Raw genomic sequence first — 22,903 nt, 5'->3', positions numbered from 1 at the left:
GTTAGCTCAGGGCTGATCTTCCTCACAAAAAAAAAAAAAAGAAATCAGACTTCTTTTCAGAATCCATGCAAGCAGGAAGAGTTTTATGAAATAGTGTTGAAAGAAAAACCACCTAGCTAGAATTCTTTGTCAAGCAAAATTATCCTTCAAAAGTGAGGGAGAAGTTGGGCCTGCCCCGTGGCTTAGTGGTTAAGTGCGCGCGCTCCGCTGCTGGCGGCCTGGGTTCGGAGCCCGGGCGCGCACTGACGCACCGCTTCTCTGGCCATGCTGAGGCTGTGTCCCACATAACAGCAACTAAAAAGATGTGTGGCTATGACATACAACTATCTACTGGGGCTTTGGGGGAAAAAAATAAATAAATAAAAATTAAAAAAAAAAGTGAGGGAGAAGTAAAGACTTTCTGAGACGAAAATTGAGGGAATCTGTCATCAGTACCCCTGCTCTGCAAGAAATGTTAAAAGAAATTTATCAAGAAGAAGATAAATGATAAAGAAAGGTAGAGTGTTAGAGAAAGAATAAATCAAGGTAAAATAAAATCATTTGTTTTTGTTATTTTCAATCTGGCAGATAACACTTTGTTGAAAATAATAGTAGCAGCAATGTATTCAGTAATTATAGCTTTTGGATGAGTAAAATGAATGACAGCAATGTTACAGGGGACAAGGAGGGAGGAATGGCACTGGATGAGTGAAGTGCCATGGTGTTACCACAGAGAGGGCTTGTGCTGGTTGTAAATGCATACTGCAAACTCAAGCCCAACTATGAAAAAAACGTATAATGATAAGCTAAGAGAGGAGAAAAAATGGAATCAGGTAAAACACTCAAAAAAAGGCAGAGAAGGCAAAAGAAAAGTGGCAGACAAAAAAGAAACAAAGAACAAGGAAACAAATTTAAAAATACGGTCAGTTTAATCCAACTATATCAAAATCACTTTAAACATCAGTGGTCTAAATGCAACAAGGGGAAGACGCAAACTGTGGATAGTGGAAGTCACAGGGGATAATAAAATAACACCTAATTATATGCTGTCTACAAGAATCACACTTTAGCTATAAAGACACAGATTAAAGGTAAAGGGATGGGGAAGGCTACATCATGCTAACACTAAATGAAAGCTGACACAGCTATATGAATTTCAGACAAAGCAGACTTCAAAGCAAGGTAAACTCATGAGATGAAGAGGGTTACTACATAAGGATAAAGTGGTCAATTCTCCAAAAGGACATAGCAATACTTAGTGTGTACGTGCATAACAACAGAGGGCCAAGATACACAAGGAAAAAAGTGATAGAACTGCAAGGAGAAATGGATGAATCCACTATTGTAGTTGGAGATTTCAACATTCCCCACCAGTAATTAAGAGTTCTAGCAGGCAGTAAATCAGGAAGGACATTGTTGAATTAAACAGCACCATCAAACAAGTGGATTTAATTGAAATCCATGCAACACTTCATCCAAACACAGCAGAATACACATTCTTCTCAAGTTCACATGGAACAGTCACCAAAATAGACCACATTCTGGGACATAAAACACACCTTAAAAAATTTGAAAGAGAAATCATACAAAATATGTTCCTAGACTACAATGGCATTAATCTAGAAATCAATAATAGAAAGATAGTTGGAAAACCTCTAAATACTTGGAGATGAAACAACCCAGTTCTGAACTATGCAACGGTCAGTGAGGGAGTGATGTCAGCAAGATTGTGGAATAGGAGTTTTCCCCACAGTGCACCTATTTTGACAACCACCCAAGGATGAGTACCTTTTTGGGAGTCAAGTGGAGAAGTTCCAGCACACCACCAGGGGGCAAATAAGCTGAGAATAGACACACTGTAGACACTAACAAGAACAGTTTCACTTCACCCATACTACCCCTCCCTCAAAGCAGCACTCCTCATAGCCAAGAGAGACCCCTTCAGCTTGGTCTGCAATTCCTCCCACAGGGGAAGGTGACAGCATAGTGGCTGAGCACTTGGCTTCCCCAGTGGTGTGGGACACTGCCCAAGAGGCTCACTGCTTTCTCGTCTCCCTAAGAATACCAAGAGGATCAGCACGGATGAGTGGCTGGAAGGCTGGTACTGGGAAATTTACAGGACTCACACCAACCAGGGCTCGGAAATCAAAAAAGGGCTGCAGACCCTACTAGCTGCTTGAGGATTCTATCAGGAGGCTCACACAGCAGCCACTTGGGATGCTATGCTTACAGACACTTCCAAATGGCCCACGGGCATGCCTGACACCCCACATGTCTCAACCTCCACCCTGTGTCCAGCTCCACACACTCCCCAGATGATGAGCACAAGCCTCTGCAGATGTCTCGCAAGCATGCACATTCAGCCAGCTCAACTTGGTGGGACTGGGAGAAGACACATACACTTGACTATTTTAAGGAACCACCTTAAGGAACAAATGATAGGCTTTCAGCACCCAGCCCAGCTTTGAGGGATTGAGAGAAGGCATACAATCTTAAGAATTCCCCCTAAAGAGGGAACAAGAGGCATGAAGTGGGTGCATCCATAGGAAAGGTTTGAAAGAGCCTCAAAATATCTAGCTGGACTGACTGGTGAAGGTGTTTCTCTCCCAAAGCCAGTCAGTAAAGACTGAGGAGATGACCGCTTCTACAGATGTGAAGACAGCAACACAAGACTTCAAGAAACATGACAAATCAAGGGAAAATTACACCACAAAGGAACACAATAATTTTCCAGTAACTGTTCCCACAGAAATGGAGATCTACAAATTGTTTGACAAAGAATCCAAAAGAATTGCAACGAAGATCAGCTTCAGGAGAACCTGGATGGTCAATCCAATGAAATCAGGAAAACAATCCATGAACAAAACAAGAAAGTCAACAGACAGATAGAAATCACACAAAAATGAAACAAATTCTGGAGCTTAAGAATATAATGAGTGAAATGAAATATGCAATAGAGAACTTCCAGAGCTGACTTGATCAAGCAGAAGAAAGAATCTGTGAAACTGAAGACAGGCCATTTGAAATTATCCAATTAGAGGAGAAAAAAGAATGAAGAAAGCTCACAGGATTTATGGAATACCATCAAAGAAATAATATATGCAATAAGGAAGCCCCAGAAGCAGAAGAGAGAAAGCAGGAGAAAGCTAATTTAAAGAAATAATGGCCGGGCCGGCCCGGTGGCGCAAGCGGTTAAGTGCGCGCGCTCCGCTGCGGCGGCCCGGGGTTCGCTGGTTCGGATCCCGGGCGCGCACCGACGCACTGCTTGGTAAGCCATGCTGTGGCGGCGTCCCATATAAAGTGGAGGAAGATAGGCACAGATGTTAGCCCAGGGCCGTCTTCCTCAGCAAAAAAAGAGGAGGATTGGCGGATGTTAGCTCAGGGCTGATCTCCTCACAAAAAAAAAAAAAAAAAAAAGAAATAATGCCGAAAACTTCCCAAATCTTGGGAGAGATAAGGACATCCAGGTAAATGAAGCTTAAACGTCTCCAAACAGGTTCAACACAAAGACAACTTCACAAGGACACATTATAATCAAATTATAAAAATCAAAGACAAAGAGAGAACCTGAAAGCATCAAGAGGAAAGTGACTCGTCACATACAAGGGACTCCAATCAAACTACCAATGGATTTCTTAGCAGAAACCTCGCAAGCCAGGACAGAACTGGATGCCATATTTGAAGTGCTGAAAGACAGAAACCGCCAACCAAGATGCTTTATCCAGAAAAGCTGTACTTCAAAAATGAAGGAAAGATAAAAGACTTTCTCAGGCAAACAAAAGCTGAGGGACTTCATCACCGCTAGACCTGCCTTATAGGAAATACTAAAGAGCTTTCTTCAAGCTGAAATGAATGGATGCTAATTAGTAACAGGAAAACATATGAAAGTAACTGGTCAAAGAAGCTAAGAGTTGGTTTTGTGAAAAGATAAACCAAATTGACAAACCTTTAGCTAGACTAAGAAAAAAGAGAGAAGCTTCAAATTACTAAAATCAGAAATAAAAGAGGAGAAATTATAATTGATATCACAGAAATAGAAAGGATGAGGAGATTCCTATGAATGATTATATGCAAACAAATTAGATAACGTAAAAGTATTAGATAAATTCCTAGAAACAATCTACCAAGACTGAATCATGAAGAAATAGAAAATCTGAATAGACCAATAATGAGTAAGGAGATTGAATCAGTAATCAAAAATCTCCCAACAGAGAAAAGCCCAGTACCAGATGGCTTCACTGGTGAATTCAATCAAACGTTTAAAGAAGAATTAACACCAATCCTTCTCAAGTTTTTGCAAAAAACTGAAGAGGAGGGAACACTTCCAAACTTATTTTACTAGGCCAGCATTACTCTGGTAATAAAGCTAGACAAATCAATGTGATAACCACATTAACAGAATGAAGTATAAATGATCATCTATTGCCTTTGACAAAACTCAACACTCTTTCATGTTAAAAATTCTCCACAAATTAGGTATTGAAGGAACTTACCTCAACACAATAAAGACCACATATGAAGAGCCCAGAGCTAACATCATACTCAATGGCTAAAAAGTGAAAGCTTTTCCTCTAAAATCCAGAACAAGGCAAGGATGCCCACTCTTGCCACTTCTATTCAACATAGTACTGACAATCCTAGCCAGAGAAATTAGACAAGAAAAAGAAATAAAAGGCATCCAAATTGGAAAGAAAGAAGCAAAACTGTCTCTGTTTACAGACAACATGATCCTATATACAGAAAACCCCAAGACTCCACCAAAAAACTGTTGGAACTAATAAACAAATTCAGTCAAGTTGCAGGATACAAAATCAACATAGAAAAATCAGTTTCATTCCTATACACTAACAACGAAATATCCAAGAAAGAAATTAAGAAAACAGTCCACTTAGAATAGCATCAAAAACAATAAAATACTTAGTAATAAATTTAATCAAAGAGGTGAAAGATCTGTGAACTGAAAATTATAAAACATTGATGAAAGGGGCCGGCCTAGGGGCGTAGTGGTTAAGTTCGTGCACTCTGCTTCAGCGGCCCGGGGTTCACAGGTTCGGATTCCAGGCGTGGATCTACACACCGCTCATCAAGCCATGCTGTAGCAGCACCCCACATACAAAAAACAGAGGAATACTGGCACAGACGTTAGTGCAGGGCCAATCTTCCTCAAGTAAAAAGAGGAGGATTGGCAACGTGTATTAGCTCAGGGCCAATCTTCCTCACCAAAAAAAAAAAAAAATTGATGAAAGAAATTGAAGACAACACAAATAAATGGAAAGATAACTTGTGTACATGGACTGGAAGAATTAGTATTGTTAAAATAGCCATACTACCCAAAGTGAACCACAGCTTCAATGCAATCCTTATGAAAATTCCAATGGCATTTTTCACAGAAATATGTTTTAAAATCCTAACATTGCACAGAACCACAAAAGACCCTGAATAGCTACAGCAATCTTGAGAAAGAACAAAGCTGGAGGCATCACACTTCCTAATTTCCCTGTAACTATATTACAAAGCTACAGTAATTTAAAAAAACCATAGTACTGGCAGAAAATCAGACATATAGACCAATAGTACAGAAAAGAGAGCCCAAGAATAAATCCACACATATACAGATAAGTAATCTTCAACAAAGTTGCCAAAATACACCATACACAATCGTGCAAAGATAGTCTTCAATCCTTTAATCCAATCATTGTTCTCTTTTCTGGGGAAACTGGACAGCCACATGCAAAAGAATGCAATCAGACACCTATCTTACACCACACACAAAAATCAACTCCAAATGGATTAAAGATTTAAACATAACACCTGAAACCATAAAACTCCTAGAAGAAAACATAGGAGGAATGCTCCTTCATATTCGTCTTGGCAACAATTTTTTGGATTTGACACCAAAAGCACAGGCAACAAAAGCAAAAATCAACAAGTGGAATTACCTCAAACTAAAAAGTTTCTGCACAGTAAAGGAAACAATCAACATTTCTCCCTAACGAATGGGAGAAAATATTTGGAAACCATATATCTCATAAGGGGTGAATATCCAAAATACATCAGAACTCATACAATGCAACAGCAAGGAAAAAAAATTAAAAAATGGGGGGGCCAGCCCGGTGGCATAGTGGTTAAGTTCATGTGCTCCGCTTCGGCAGCCTGGGGTTGAGGGTTCGGATCCTGGGCACGGACCTACACACCGCTCAACAAGCCATGTTGTGGTGGCGTCCCACATACAAAATGGAGGGAGACTGGCACAGATGTTACCTCAGTGACAATCTTCCTCACCAAAAAAAAAAGGCAAAAGACCTGAATAGACATTATTCTAAAGAAGACATACAAATGGCCAACCAGTATATGAAAAAGTCCTTGTGATATTGTGATTTATAATAATAAATATATTTGGTCTTCGTCCTTGTTCCTGGCACAGATCTCCTAAAATCCTTGGAATTTCCTAAGTGATAAGAGCACTAGGGGCATCTTCTGTCCTAATATTTGATCTCTGACCCCAGCTTCTGACACAGGGCTCCTGAAACCCTTGTAATTTCCTGGGTGATGGGAGTGTCTTTTGTTCTAATGCAGTGACTCAGGGTAGGTGCCCCATCGATGGGGGCTGGTCACCAGAAAGACCAAGCCATGATTAGGAGCTTGGACTTTTCAGCCCTGCCCTCCATTCTCTTGAGAAGGGAGAAGGGCTGAAAATGGAATTAATGATCTATCACTATGCAATGAAGCCTCCATAAAAATCCCCATAGGAGGGGATTTGGAGACCTCCCAGGTCGGTGAACACACCCACGTACCAGGAGGGTGACATACCCCAACTCCACGGGGACAGAAGCTCCTGCACTTGTGACCGTACCCCCAGACCTTGCCCTATGTATCTCTTCATCTAGCTATTCATCTGTTTCCCTTATCATATCCCTTAATAAACTGGTAAACATAAGCGTTTCCCTAGGTTCTGTGAGCCGCTCTAGCAAATAATTGAATCCTATGAGGAAGAGGTCATGAAAACCTTTGATTTGTAGCCAAATTGGACAGAAGTTGTGGGTAACCTGGAGACCTACTACTTGGGATTAGCCTCTGAAGTGGGGAGCAGTCTTATGGGACTGAGCCCTTAACCTGTGGGATCTGACGTTATCACCAAGTAGATAGTGTTAGAATTGCGTTAAATTGTAGGACACCCAGCTAGTGTCACAGAGAATTTCTTGTGGGAACCCCCCACCACATATTTGGTGATCAGAAGTGTCAGAAGTGAAGTGTTCTGTGTAAGTAGTAAAGGAGACACATAGGAGGAAAAAACTGTAGGTTTTCCTCTACAGGGTCCTGAGCATCACTAACCATCAGGCAAATGCAAATCAAAATCACAACGAGATATCACCTCACACAGGTTACAATGGCTATTATAAAAAAGTCTGAAGAGACTTTTGGCAAGGATATGGCGAAAAGGGAACCCTTGTGTACTGTTGGTGGGAATGTAAATTGCTACAGCAATTATGGAAAAGAGCATGAAGGTCCATAAGAAATATAAAATAGAATTACCATATGATCCAGCAATCCCACCTCTGAGTATATATCCATAGGAAAAGAAATAATCTTGACCAGATATCTGCGCTCCCATGTTCACTGCAGCATTACACAGGCAAGATATGGAGATAACCTAATGTCTGTTGTTGACTGGATAAACGAAATGTGGTATATATACATACACAAAGGAATAGATTCAGCCTGATAAAAGGAAATCCTGACATTTGCAAGAACATGCAGGAACCTGGAGGACATGATGCTAAGTGAAATAAGCCAGTCACAGAAAGACAATACTGCATGATTTCACTTACATGTGGGATCTAAAAAAGTCAACTGAGAAACAGCAGAATGACGGTTACCAGGGGCTGGGAGTGTGAGGCACAAAGGGAGATATTGGTCAAAGGGTACAAACTTCAGTTACGTAAGATAAATAAATTCTGGAGATCTAAGGTACAGCCTGGTGATTATAGTTAATCATTATGTATTACATACATCAAATTTGCTTAGCGAGATCATAAGTGTTCTCACCACAAAAAAAGATAGAATAACCATGTGAGGTGATGGATGTGTGAATTAGCTTGATTGTAGTCATCATTTCACAATGTATATGCATATCATTACATTGTACACTTTAAATATATGCAAATTCTATTTGTCAATTATAATGTGACAAAGCTGGAAAAAAAGAGAAATTGTCAAAAGAATAGAAGTATACTATTTTACTGCTTTTAAGGCAATTATAAGAACTGGAAGCAATTTTTGAAATGCGATATTCTGTTTCCATGACAATTATCATGAAGGGAAAAGAACCTAGATGGGAACTTCTCTGATACAAAACAATTTTGGAAGTTGTAGTTTAATTAGTTGATCATTTTTCCTACTGTTTTTTAAAATTTCTTTTTATTTTCCAATTATTTAGTGTTTTCAGTTTTTCAGTGAGGGAAACAGACGTATAAGGCAGGGCCTCTTCCCACAGAGTTTATAATCTGGGCAGAGAACAAGACAGACACCACTTAACAGAGGAAACAATTCCGGGAGATAAATGTCCATGAACGGGTTCTGCGAAATACAGGTTCTTATACAAACGTGTAACTAAATCCTGACTCCACGGTATTTCAGTTAGATCTGAAAGAGCTTTGAGCAAATAAGAAATCCCATTACTGGATAAAACTAGTGGTCCATCCAGCCAAAGATCCTTTCCAGCGGCACCAAAGGAAGCTGTAGGGCGAGCAGAGGTAACTGTCGGATAACTTTTTAATCTGTAAATGTAACCAAAGTTTGAAACTACCATGAGGAACCTTGGGAATGCCAGTAAGCAGTGAATGTGGTATTCACCCATTACATCCACAGGCTTCACACACAGCCCCTCAGAATGCTTCTCATGGGCGTCTACGAGAAGTTAATAATTCTCCTTAGGTCTGGCTTCCTCTTCTTTGCCTTTTCCTCATATTCAGCGGCCCATGTCACAGGACACAGATAAGCAGTTGCGATGAGTTAACCTCTGATAGCAAAGCAGCATCAGAGTTGAAGGCAAATGTTGTAACCAATCACGTTTAAACACAACTTAGTACCTGAAGAACCTGAGGTTCAAATAGTCTGCATTCCTGAGAACTCGCAATCGGTTGCTCACTCTGGTGAGTATTTCCACATTGCGCTTTGCTGCCACAGACTAAGTGGGTGTGCATTTTTGAGTGCTAATCTATTACTAAAAGATTTGAGATAGGAGGCTGCAAGAAAGCACTTCGTATCTATGTATTTTTAAAACTTCCATCCATGAAAAAGGAGCCAGGTGACCGTTTCCTATGGGGGGAATGTTCTCACGGAGGTACTGTCAGGCGAAGTCCGTCCGCTTCATTTCCTGTTCGTGAACAGATTCTGTGGTGCCATCCGTTGTCCTGTTCAGGTTCCAGAAGCTCACTCAGTGGTGCTGCAACATCCTCAGTAAGGCAACTTGTATTCTCGCCAAGCATCGTCAGTCAAATCCAAGATCCTTCCATCTCTCTGGACCAGTGTCCATCCTCCTGCAGCTTTGACCTTGTCAGATGGGCACCTGATCTAGGCTGCACCCGCTTCCGACGGACCTCACCCTCAGCATCACGTGACCTGCATGCCTCTCTCTCAATCCCCGGATGTGGGTGAGCCCATTTGCTGGTGAGGAGGGGATACATCTCTTAAAGAAGTTTTAAAATAATATAAGCGCCTGATGTTTGGTTAGTTTGGGATATTTTAGTTATGTTTGGGTCCCATTCTTTATCAAGGATGTCCCACTTAAGTGATGAAAAGCAGCAACTCTCCACAGAGCTCCATCACGTATGAATGTGGTGATGTCATCCATAAAGATTGCAAACTCACATTGCAGTTCACTCCGTTAAACCCAAGAAGCTCCCTAGGGAGCCAAGGGGTCTGGGAGAGGGGTGACCTCTTCCAGAACAATGGCACCTGGCAAGGAACTGAGGGGAGGGAAGGCCACCCCCTCCTGCACAGATACAAACCAGAGGGCCCAGGTGTGGCTCCATCATGTCTCAAGGAGGTCTCAGTAGCCATGCTGAACTCATGGGGTGCTGTTTCCAGAACCCAAAGCATAATGGGCAGCTGGGGGGAGAAGCACACGCTTGGGGAGAGCCCAGTACGTAGTGGTAACTGCTACTCTAATGGCATACAGTGTGGGGCCCAGGGCTGGTTCCTGCATCAGAAGCCTGTGGACAACTCAAGGCCATCGTGGGCACCCCGGGAGGCACAACAGGAGGTCACTGAGGCCTCTAGAATGAAGGACGCTCTGAGGGCACTAACAGGGGTGTTGGTTGTACGGCAATCTGAAGCAAGTCTCCAGTCTTCTGTGGTAAGGGTGCCCATTCAAGGTGGGCCAATTTCCACATAACAGCATAAACGGGCTCAAGTAGAATTAGTCAACAAGAAATATATCGCCTTTCACACATTGAGAGAAGCTCGAAGATCTGTGTGTGCTGTGAGGGACAATGGCTATTTATTTCTTCACAGTATCAGGGAGGGAGCAGCCCCTTGTTTATCAAATAATTTCTAGGAATTTAACCGAGGTGTTAGGGCCTCACATTATGTGTGGGTAATGGCCCATCTGCTTTCTGTGAGCTCCTTGCTTCAGTATTTGTATGTCCTGAATGAATGTCAACTGAATGTCCCGGCAGGAGGATGCCGTTTAACGTAATGTCAGACCTGTGCCCCTGGGGCAAGGTGGATGCAGTTCAGATCCTGCCTGCAGAGGCTGTGCGCACAGGCAATGGTGTTGAGGTTCCCTGCGGGTAACCAGCTAAAGGTGGATCATACCCCTTCAGAGGGGAAGGCCAAGTGCAGCTGAGAGGCTGTGGACACAGCACTGACAGAACAGACTGAGCCGAATCTGTGAGAGCAGAATGCTTACCAGGTGCTGATGGGGTGGAGTAAGTAATTTCCACACTGCTGGGGACTCGGAATAAGAGTTTACTTGGTGCGACCACAGCCTCCAGGTTGCAGTAATCCACTGTGAGGTGTCCTTCGTTCTTTCCAGGTTTAATACAGGACAAATTCCGCTGTGAAAAGAAGCACAGAGAATAATCACTTCTTCCTAAATAGGCGTTGCACAATGGTTTTCAATCCTTCAAAGCCCTGTTTAATTTACACTGGGCCATATTAGGTAATTTAACTGGAGGTTAAAGGTCTGTGGGGTCCCACTTTGTCAGGACAATTTGAAAGTGCCCAAGACTTAATTTAAGACTCATTAGTTTACAGCCTCCATGCTTGGTGTGGGATATTTTAGGACACTGAGTGTTACAATCACCGGGAATTCAGGCAGGACCACAATTTCCTGATGATTAACACGAAGCATACCTATTTGTCCTCTATTTTATATTCAGTAACCGCCCTAAGACTATGGGCATATCTTGCTCAAACTTAGTGGGATCCCCAGGCGTAACTATAACTTGAGCCCTCATTTTGATTATTTGTATGAAGGTTCCTGAATTACTGCATTACAGCAGATGGTGAAGTTAATTCAGAATCTATGTTGCAGAGGCCCCAAAGCCAAGCAGTGTACTTCTATCTGTTTTGTTATGTAAATTCAGTATATGTTGGATTTCTAATTGGTCAAAATGCGGACTTTTGCTTCACTATTTTTTTCTTTTGCTTTGTCTCTCCCTTCCTCCCTTATTTTGTTTTGTTTTTCATCACCCAATATAGTTCAGGGGAGGGAGTGTCTCTCTACCATGCTATTTATAATTTTTTTTTCCACCCAAGAACCTCAAAACAGTGCCATCAGGGTTAGGAGCCTCCCCCATGACAACTAGTTGCTTGATAGGGTTTAAATTCTGGGCTTAAGTCAGGTTTGATCTAATACTTTGTGCCACAGGGGAGCCATGTTGTTGTCCCCTATCACCCTGAGGGTCAGGATCTTTGTGGCAGTAGAGGCAGAGGCAGCAGCAGCAGAGGTACTTAAGGGTCCTGGTGAGCCCTCTGGTGTTAGGAGTGTGGACTCAGCCTGCCACCCACTGCCTGCCTTTCCCCCTCTCTTCTCTTTTTTTTAAATGACAGCTCTTTCAGGAGTGACCATCTGATGGGCCCTCCTCTTGCAAAGGATATAGTCCCTGTCTACACCTCCATCCCTGGGGTGTGTCAGGCCAACCCAGCCTCTGTCACAGCTTCATTCTAATACACAGACAAATCCCAGCAAGGACACTGACCCAGGACTCATTTAAGGAGGCCCCAATCCCATAGTCCTGCTCCCAAACACCTATACATTCTTCAAACTACCAACTCTGCTCAGCTGAGCCTAGAACTGAGGCTTGGTGGGTCAACACTGCAACACAGGGCAGCACAGCTCACAGCACAGGCTCCCCAGCAAGCAGCAGCCCACAGTGCAGGCCGCCACCAGGCAGCAGAGCAGGTGAGCGAGTCAGAGCAGGAGAAGACAGACCCACGGTGGGGGGGGTCATGTCTGGACACGCTGCTGAGGGTGCCAGCTGTTATGGTCACTGCAGACGGGGGTGGGGGGTTCTTGTTGAGACTGATGCCAGGGTGGCACACACAGTCAGACACACACACAGGGTAGGAAAAGGCTTAAGACTCACATAATTAGAGGTTTCAGGAGGGCAGGGCTGGCCTCTCAAGCAGCTCTGAAAAGCTGCAGAGAGCAAGGAAAAAAGCCTGGTCTGGGTGTGCACTGTGGTTGGGGGTGGGGACAGGGCAAGATCAGGGGCTTTGGTGGTTTAAATCTGAAGCCAGTCCCAGAGGAGTGAGCCCCCAGACTTTCCCATCAGCTTGTCCAGGTCGGGGCACAAGGGGCAGAAGGAGGGGGGAGGCTTAAGCTGTGAGCAAACAACAAAAAACGTGGACTCTGACTGTTCATTCTAAGGACAAATGTGGGTAAGAAAAATATGCATTTGCAATGGCTTATTTTTATATAAAGAAACACTAACAGGAGGCTCAAGAAATGATCAAAACTGTGTATTTGGGGGTGGCTGGAGTAACAGCTCTGGAGGGGACCAGGATATGTTGGCAGTGAGTCTTCTTAAGTTAGACTTTGCTGTCTTACAGATTTATTTCAAATAAACAGAAACTTATATACATCATATTTTACTGTGTACTAGTCTTTCTTTAATTTTAACTTTGTACATAGGAAACCATTCTGAGATTTAATTTCTTTAAACACTCCTGGTTACATAAGTGTACCCCATTCAAAATGAAAATTTTCAAATCTCTTTTTAACTGAAAGGACACGCAGGATCCTAGTTTCTCCTTCCCCTCTGTCTCACACTGGGGGGATTTTCAGTAATAAGCAGCATATTACAATGCAATAGGGGTTTGAGTTACCCCTTAAATGTATTGTATTTTCAAAGATTTACATAAGCGTTCAGAAGCTTCCCTCCAATCAATTAAAATAGGAATTCAATTGCTTTAGCGTTTTTTAATTCAATGTTCTCTAGGGACAGGCACAAAGAAAAACTGATCTAAAAATGAAAAATGAATGTATTGAAATTCTCAGACATATCTCACATATTGAGGTTCTCCTGTCTAAAAGGGACAAAAATTCTATTCGGTTCCACAATTTTCTTGCTTTCCTCACATCCTATCTCTCCATCAACCTACAGTGTCAGGGCCCAAGTGCTAAGGGAAACTAGAGCCAAAGGGCTGGATTATTCAAGCGATAAAGGAATCCAAAGGAAAGAAACACAAATACTGGAATCAGCACAGATCAGCAGCCTGCTTCCCACAGGACAGAAGGAAAGCCACACTCAGAAGCTTCCATATTCCTGACCCTCCTGGTTGAGACAGAACCCCTGGAGTGGGTCAGTCCCTGGTGGAGGAGGGTGGGGCACCTGAGCAGCCACAGGAGTGAACTCTGGGAGCTCCACAACCCCTCCCCTCCCCAGGGAATAATGCACATGCTCCCTCTCTCAGGCTTCCCTTCTCACAATGAGGAAAACTCAGCTGGACTCAGTTGAAGGTTCTGACCAAGTGAACTCCCAAACTAATGGACCCTAATCCAGGACACAAAAGTACTGATTTCACAGACTTTCTCAATGTAAACAAGTTACACTCTGAGTGCACCTACACTGTGGATGCAAAACTCCAACTTATGTCTAGAAATAGGCCCAAGGAAACCACAGCTACAACCTCAGAAAGGGCATCACCTCCCCACCCCCATGTGCACGTGCACCCCCAGCTTTCCAGGGCTCTGCAGCTCCTCTCAGTATAGAGGCTCCTTCCATGCAGGGTGTGAGCAGCAGGACACCTGCAGGGGGAGGCTCCCCAGGAAGAACAACTGGGCCTTCAAGTCCTTCCCTTTGCAGGCCCAAGGGGGCCTTAGCTTGGAGACAATGACCTCAGGCCTCTGCCCCCACTGGAGTTGGTCTGGAACACCATTGATATTTTATTAACACAAACCCAGTGTTTGAACAATCCAGTAAAATCACTCAAAGCCAGTGTTTACGTGGAAAGGAGGGAAGAAAACTGTAAGGCATTTCACTAGCTCAACAAGAAAACCCACGAGTATCTACTGCTTTCAGAAAATAATAATCTTGAGCCAGCCCCGATGGCCCAGTGGTTCAAGTTTGCCACCCTCCCCTTTGGTGGCCCGGCCTGGTCACCTGGCGTGGAACCACACCATGAGTCTGTCAGTACCCATGCTGTGTGTGGCTCACACAGAAAAACTAGAAGGACTTTCAACTAGAATATACAACTATGTACTGGGGCTTTGGGGAGAAGGGAAGAAAAAGAGGAAGACTGGCAACAGATGTCAGCTCAAGGCAAATCTTTCCCAGCAAAAAAAAAGAAAATAATAATCTTAACTGATTATTATTTCCATGGCAAGAAATTGTTTTGTAAACAATTAATGATACTGGAACACTTCTCATCTGCAAGTCTAAGCCCTGGAATTCCATTTGAAATCACCCAAAAGTGAGAGCAGACCTCAGAACATTCTAAACCTGGTAGGGGAAATAAAAAGTGAAACAAGAAATTTTAACACATGCAATATGATACTGTTGTATTTTATCTTTTTGAAATTCACTTCTTTCTTGCCTCTTTGGAACTACTTTATACTGTCTTTCAAGATCCGTTGATTAAATACATTTTACATTTATTGTAAAACGGAGACTTAAAAAAAAGTGAATAAATCTTTTCAAGGTGACAAACTAGGGAGGGGCAGGGTCGACAGGATAGATCACCCAGGGAAGTTTCCAAAGAGGAACCTCCATCCAAAGGACTTCCCATAGGATGTCTGTGCCCAGAAAGATCCTGGGGGGAGGGGCACAAGGGTCTCACGCAGGTAGTTCCAGGTAGTTTTTCTCTGCTTTCCTCTCATGTAAAACATCCACAGACAAATATAATCTCTAACAAAGAGCCATCCATGACTCTAGGGAATAATGATAAACAGTTAAAATATTGTGTCTGTCTGAAACGCACCATGGACGACAGACAGTTGATAATGATGCAGTGAATCAGAGAGGGGACGTTGGCTTTGGGAATGCGGGGAGGGCTCTGGAAATTTAGGGATTTGTTGCCAGTGCTAGGGAGAGCTAGGCTGGGCGACAGGGTGGTGGATTTGAGACCCTGCTCCCCAAACATTTGGAAAACTCAGGAGAAAACGGGTGTCCCCTAGAGAGAAAGGAGGGACTGGGGACCCCACAGCCCACAGCTCCTCCCACGCACGAACCCCGGAGACCGAGTCACGATTGTCCCCGATGACCCTCCCCGTGGTCACCGCACCATCTGGGGACACGCGGGGCTGCGGGCGCAGAGCTGCCCAGAGAGGCTCCGGGGCCGAAGTCGCCGCGCGCAGTGAGCACAGGACGCCCGGGGTCCCGGCTGCCGGCCCCGCCCCCACGCTGCGGCCGGAGGGGACTGAGGTCCGAGCGGCGCCCCCGCGGACTCGGGTCCGCAGACTCGGAGGTGACCGCCGGGAAGCCGGTCCCGCCACGGCCGGTTCCGACCAGCCCCTCCTCCCCGTCTCCTCACCCGGGGCCGCGCACGCACCACTTCCCGGCTTCTGGGTCCCCAGCGTCGTCCCCGCTCCCCCGCGGCCGGCGCGGGTCACAGCGGGATTGACGCCGCAGCGGCGACACCCGGGCTGCAACGCGCAGGTGAGACGCGGTCCCGAGAGCGCCAGGAGCGTGCGCGCCGTGTGCGGAGCGTCGCCCCGCCCACCTACCCCTGCTGCGCCCTTGATTGGACAGTTCGCAAGGACCCGCCCCCTGTTGTCTGAGTGACGGCAGGGCGGGAGGTCAGAAAGCTAAGCGGAACCAGGTTCCGTTGCTGGCGGGATCCCTCTCCTCCTGGGATGTTTGCTTTTCAACAGAACTTGTTCCTGGCCCTAGAGGGACAGTGGCGACTTCTTCCAGCTCCTTCTGAACGCTGAGCCCAGGGAATTCCAGAGTCAATTTCCACACCCCTGGCCGCAGAAAGAGGGGAGTCCAGGCCAGGCCAGGCTGGGACAGAGGGTCTGAGGTCCTCCCCGGGTCGGGGGTTGGCATAGGCTGCGAAGCCACTCATGGAACTGTGACGTCGTTTACAAACACACTTAAAAATGACCTCACCATATGTAATAAAGAGTCTGGCTCCATTTTGATCTTTGACTGTCGGCAGCGCTGAGGCTGCCACCCATCCCTCCTCCACCTCCGCACACTTGGTACTTCAGCTGAAGGATCCCATGGCCTCCCAAGGTCCTGGCTCAGGTTGGAAATTTGAACCCTGCAGCCCTCGCCTGGGCGCAGAACCTCTTCTCCGATCAACTATGAGAGCTATGAGATGTGTTCAGTAAAACTCGCAGGTATACATTTTACAGTAGGAAGAAATTTATTTGAGATAATTTTTGAGTGTGTGCCTAGAGATTTTGAAATGTAAATGCCTATGATATTCCTAAGGCAATTGAATTTCTATTTTCACCAATATTAGAAAAAAAAGTTATGTAAATATGGGATATACCTGAAAACTCTTAATATACCTAACACATTGGTTCAAAACTCCTAATGCGTGTATTAATTTGAATACTTTTATTGAGCTATAGTATACATACCATACAATGCATCCCTTTAATGTGTACAATTCGATGGTTTTCAGTATATTCACAGATGCATGCAATCATCAACACAATATTTGAACATTTCTGTCACCTCGAAAAGAAACCCCTGTTCCCTTTAGCAATCACTTCCCTGTCTTTCCATCTTCCTCCTCCAAGCCACAGTCCTAGGCAACATCTAATCTACTTTCTGTCTCTATAGAATTCCCTATGCTGTATTTCCATATAAATGGGGTCATAGAATATGTTGTTTTTATAATTGATTTCAGCCACTTAGCATAATTTTTCCAGGAATGATATATGAATGCATCATTCATTTTTATGGCCAAATAACATTTCATTGTATGGATAAAACACATTTTGTTTATCTATTCATCCATTAATGGACATTTGGTTTGTTTCTATCTTTGGGCTATTATGAATAACGTTGCAATAAACATTCATGTACAAGTTTTTGAGTGAACATATATTTCATTTCTCTTGGGCATATGCCTAGGAATGAATTGATGGGTGCTATGGTAATTCTAGGTTTAATTTTTGAGAAACTGCGAGACTATTTTCCAAAGCGGCTGCACCATTTTATATTCCCACCAGCAGCGTATGAAAGTCCAATGTCTCCATATTCTTGACAAAACTTATCTCACTTTTTTATTCAAGCCATCCTAGTGGTTGTGAAGTAGAGTTTTTTAAAAAAATTATTTTATTGAGGTCATATTGGCTTATAACATTGTGTAAATTTCAGGTGTACATTATTATATATCAGTTTCTGTATAGACTGCATCGTGTTCACCACCAATAGTCTAGTTTTTACCCTTCACCGTACGTATGTGCTCTTTTACCCCCAACCCCCTTCCCTTCTCATAACCACTAATCTGTTCTCCTTATGTGTGTATTAGTTTATCTTCCACATGTGAGTGAAATCATACAGTGTTTGTCTATCTCTGTTTGGCTTATTTCACTTAGCATAATACCCTCATGGTCCATCATGTAGTCACAAATAGCACAATTTTGTCTTTTTTATGGCTAAGTAGTATTCCACTGTGTGTGTGTGTGTGTGTGTGTGTGTGTGTGTGTGTATATATATATACCACATCTTCTTTATCCATTCATCCATTGACGGGCACTTGGGTTACTTCCATGTCTTGGCTATTGTGAATAATGCTGCGATGAACATAGGGGTGCATAAATCTCTTTGAATTGTTGATTTCATGTTCTTTGGATAAATACCCAGTAGTGGGATAGCTGGATCGTATGGTATTTCTATTTTTAATTTTTTGAGAAATCTTTGTACTGTTTTCCATAGTGGCTGCAGTGAAGTAGGGTTTTGATTTGTATTCCTTGATGACTAATGACGTCCAGCATCTTTTCATATACACTTGGCCATTTGTACACCTTCCTTTGAAAAATGTCTATTTATGTTTTGACATTTTAAAATTGAGTTATTTGACTTTTTATTATTGTATTATGAGTTCTTTATATGTTTTGATACAAGTCCCTGTTGACCTAAACAAATAAAACAGCCAGTTACCTTACCAGCAAAATGGGTTTATTTGGCAATAGCAGAGAAATTGCAATTTGGGACAAGCAAGCTATAGCAAAAGCCATAAGCAAGTCCAGCAAACAAAGCAGAGGAACGTTACATTACAGAGAAAAAGGAGGAAGTTGGGAGGGGTGGTTTTGAATGCAAGTCCATCGGTGGAAACTGAGAGTTTAGGGTGGTGATGGTTTCTCTTTGGCTGAGTTGCTTGGCAAGGAGGAAATCCTCCTTCTTCCTGCTGGGGTAGTAATTAATGATTCTTCCTGTTGGGGTGTGTAATTGATATCTTCCTTCTTGGGATCTGTAATTGACATTGAGTCGTAGTGTGAGGGCTCTGCCTTCTGGCTTCCCAACTCCGTTATTTTTAAATGAAGTTTTCTTTATTCTGTTTCACATCCTTTATCAGGTATATGATTTGCAAAATTTTCTTTGATTCTATGGGTTGTGTTTTCACTCTCTTGCTTTAAAATTTTTACTTTTAATTGTGGTAATATATACATACTATAAAATTTACATCTTAACCATTTTGAAGTGTACAGTTCAGTAATGAAAAGTACACTGACATTGCGAAACCAGTCTCAGAACTGTTTTCATCTTTCAAAACTAAAAATCTATACACATTAAATAACATCTCCCCATCCCCCCTCCCTCAGCTCCTGGCAACCACAATTCTGCTTTTTATTTCTATGAATTTCACTATCCTAGGTACTTCATGTAAGTGAATTCATACAGTAGTTGTCCTTTTTTGAATGGCTTATTTCACTTAGCGTAACGTCCTCAAGGTTCACCTGACATATGTTGCAGCATATGTCAGAATTACCTTTCTTTCTAAATCTGAATAATATTCCATTGTATGTCTATATTAAATTTTATTGATCCATTCATTCATTGATGGACACATGAGTTGCTTCCACCTTTTGGTTTTCATGACTAATGCTTCCATCAACAAGGGTGTAGAAATATCTGTTTGAGTCCCTGTGTTTAATTCTCTCGGGCATATACCCAGAAGTATTACTGCTGGATCATATGGTAACAATGTATTTAACTTTTTGAGGAACCACCATACTGTTTTCTATAGTGGCTGCACCATTTTACATTCCCACAACAGGTGTACACCTGGGTCCCAATGTGTGTTTTCACTTTCTTGATGATATCCTCTGAAGTACACAAGTTACTGATTTTGATGAAATACAAAAATATCTTTTTTTTCTTTTTGCTTTTGGTGTCGTATTTGAGAATTCATTGCCAAATCCAAAGTCATGAATATTTTTCCTTATTTTTTTTCTAAGAGTATTACAGTTTTACCTCTTATATTTAGGTCTCTGATCGATTTTGGTAAATTTTTATTTGTGTTGTGATGTAAATGTCCAAATTCATTCTTCTGTATACGGCTGTCCAGTTGTCCCAGCACCAATTTTGGAAAAGAATATTCTTTCCCATTCTTGGCATCACTTTCAAAAATCAATTAACCATAGATGTATGAATTTATTTATGAAATCTCAATTTTATTACAATGAATATGTCTATCCTCGCGTCAGTACCACATTATCGTCATTATCATTGTTTAGTAGGAAGTTTTGAAATAAGGAAATGTGAGTCTTCCTACTTGGTTTTTCTTTTTCAAGACTGGCTTGGCTATTCTGGATGCCTTGCAATTCTAGACGAATTTTTGAAAGAGCTTGCCAATTTCTATAAAGAAGTCAGCTGGGATTCTGACAGGGATTGTGTTGAAACTGTAGATCATTTTGGGGGAGTACTGCCATCTCAAAAAATTGGAACTACTTTTGTACTTCCAATCTATGAACATGAGAGGTTCTGCCATTTATTTAGATCTTTATTAATTTTGCTCCACATTTTATAGATTTCAGAGAACTTGGTGTCTCTTTTCTTAAATTTAGTCCTATTTTATTATTTTTGATGCTATTGTAAATGGATTTGTTTTCTTAATTTGATTTTCAGGTTGTTTGTTGCAAGTGTACAGAGATAGAACTGATTTTTATATATTGATCTTGTATCCTACAACCTTGCCATACTCAATTATTGGTTCTAATATTTTTTTTTTTTAGTGGAGTCCTTAGGGTTTTCTATACACAAAACACTTCATCTGCAAGTAGAGATAGTTTTACTTTTTCCTAACCAATCTGGATTCATTTTGTTTCCCTTTATTGTATAATTCTGCTGGCTAAAACCTCCAGGACATTGTTGAATGGAAGTAGTAAGGGCAGATATTCTTTTATTTATTTATTTTTTTTGGTGAGGGAGATTGGCCATGAGCTAACATCTGTGCCCATCTTCCTCTATTTTATATATGGGATGCTGCCACAGCATGTCTGGATGAGCAGTGCATAGGTCTGCGCCCAGGATTCAAACCTGCAAACCCCGGGCCACCAAAGCAGTGCATATGAACTTAACCACTATGCCACCAGGCCGGCCCAAGAGCAGATATTTTTATTTTCTTTCTGATCATCAGGGAAATCATCTAGACTTTATTAAATATAATATTAGCTGTGGGTTTTTCATCGGCACTCATTTTCATATTAAGGAAATTTCCATCTATTCCTGGTTTCCTGAAGTTTTTTTTATCATGAGAGGGTGTTGGATTTTGTCATATACTTTCTATGAGTCTACTGATATGATTATGCCATTTTTGCTTATTACTCTATTAATACATTGTATTGCATTAATTGCTTTTGAGATGTTAACCCAATGTAGCATCCCTGGAACAAATCCAACTTAGTTATGTTGTATCATTCTTTCAAGATGCTGCTGGATCTTAGGTTTGCTAGCATTTGTTTAGGTTTTGTGCCTCCTTTTTCACAAGAGAAATTGGTCTCTAGATTTTTTGTGATGCTTTTGTCTAGTTTTGGTATCAGAGTAATACTGGTCTCATAGAATAGCTTTCAAGCGTTATGTTGATTCTATTTTAGGGGAGAGTTTGTAAAGAATCATATTACATCTTTGAATGTTTTGGAGAATTCTGTGGTGAAGCTGTGTGGGCCTGGGCTTTTCTTTTTGGATAGTTTTTTGGTTAATAATTCAACACTTGTTATAGTTCTAGTCAGATTTTCTCTTTTTTCTTGAGTTAATTTTAGTAGTTTGTACATTTCTATGGATTTGTCCATTTCATCTGTTATCTAATTTGCTGGCATAATGTTGTTCACAGAATTCCTTTATAGTCCTTTTTTATGGCTATAAGGTCAGTAGTAATAGTCTCTTTTTCTGATTTTTGGAATTTGAGTCTTCCCTCTTTTTCTCTAGGCCAGTCTAGCTCAAGATTTGTCAATTTTATTGATCTTTTTCATAGAACCTACTTCTGGTTGCATTGATTTTCTGTATGGTGTTTCTATTCCCTATTTCATTTATTTCTGCTCTAATCTTTATTATTTCCTTCATCTCATTTGCTTGGGGTTTGTTTGCTCATCTTGTCATGTGTGTTAAAGTGGAAAGTTAGGTTATTGATTTGAGATCTTTCTTCTTTGTTAATATACGCAGTTATAGCTACAAATGTTCCTCTAAGTACTATTTCAGATGCAGCCCATAAACTTTTGTATATTATGTCCTCATTTCTGTATTGATTTCTTCTTTGACACGTTGCTTATTTAGGAACGTGTTGTTTAATTTCCTCATATTTCTGAATTTCTCCAGTTTTTCCTAAGTTATTGATTTCTAATTTAATGCCATTGTTGTCATAGACCATAGATTGTATTATTCCTATCATTTTAAATTTAATAAAGTTTATGTCCTAGTATTTGAAAGTTCCATGTATACTTGTGAAGAATATATATTGTTGTTGTTGGGTGGAGTGTTCAGTAGATGTTAGGTGTACTTGGTTTATAGTGGTTTACAAGGCTTTTATTTCCTTGTTGATCTTTTGCCTAGTTGTACACAATATTCAAAGTGTGATACTGGAGTCTCCAATTATTGTTATTATTTGTTTCTCCCTTCATTTCTGTCACTTTTGCTTCATTTATTTTGGTACTTTGCTTTTAGGTGCATATGTTTATAATTGTTATAGCTTCCTGATGAACTTTTTCATGAAATAGCCCTCTATATCTATAGTAATATTTTTTGTTTTAAAGTCTATTTTTTCCCTGATATTTTTCCATATTTACATATGTATCTTTTCCCCAGCCTTTTACTTTCAATCTTTTTGCATCTTTGAATCTAAAGCGTCTTCTGTAGAAAGCATATAGTTGAGTTTTTTTGTTAAATCTACAGTGATGGTCTCTGACTCTTGGTTGTATTAAGCAACTCGTTCACATTTGGTATTATAGATATAATTCCAATTACATCTGCCATTTTGTTTTGTTTTGTTTTGTTTTTTTGTGAGGAAGATCAGCCCTGTG

At 41.7% G+C, this 22,903-nt stretch overlaps 1 long non-coding RNA gene across 1 annotated transcript; it reads right to left on the bottom strand.

Moving 5' to 3' along the window:
- Positions 1-8,023: 8,023 nt before the first annotated feature.
- Positions 8,024-16,053, bottom strand: LOC131394574 (uncharacterized). Its single transcript, XR_009216197.1, has 3 exons — positions 15,961-16,053; positions 10,892-11,039; positions 8,024-10,089 (listed from the first exon to the last, which is right to left on the bottom strand). It is a non-coding gene; the product is annotated as an uncharacterized LOC131394574 (long non-coding RNA).
- Positions 16,054-22,903: the final 6,850 nt, after the last annotated feature.

This window comes from Diceros bicornis, chromosome 30 (genome assembly GCF_020826845.1).
Source record: "Diceros bicornis minor isolate mBicDic1 chromosome 30, mDicBic1.mat.cur, whole genome shotgun sequence".
Classification (NCBI taxonomy): Eukaryota; Metazoa; Chordata; class Mammalia; order Perissodactyla; family Rhinocerotidae; genus Diceros; species Diceros bicornis.
This window is presented reverse-complemented; position numbering and strand designations above follow the sequence as displayed.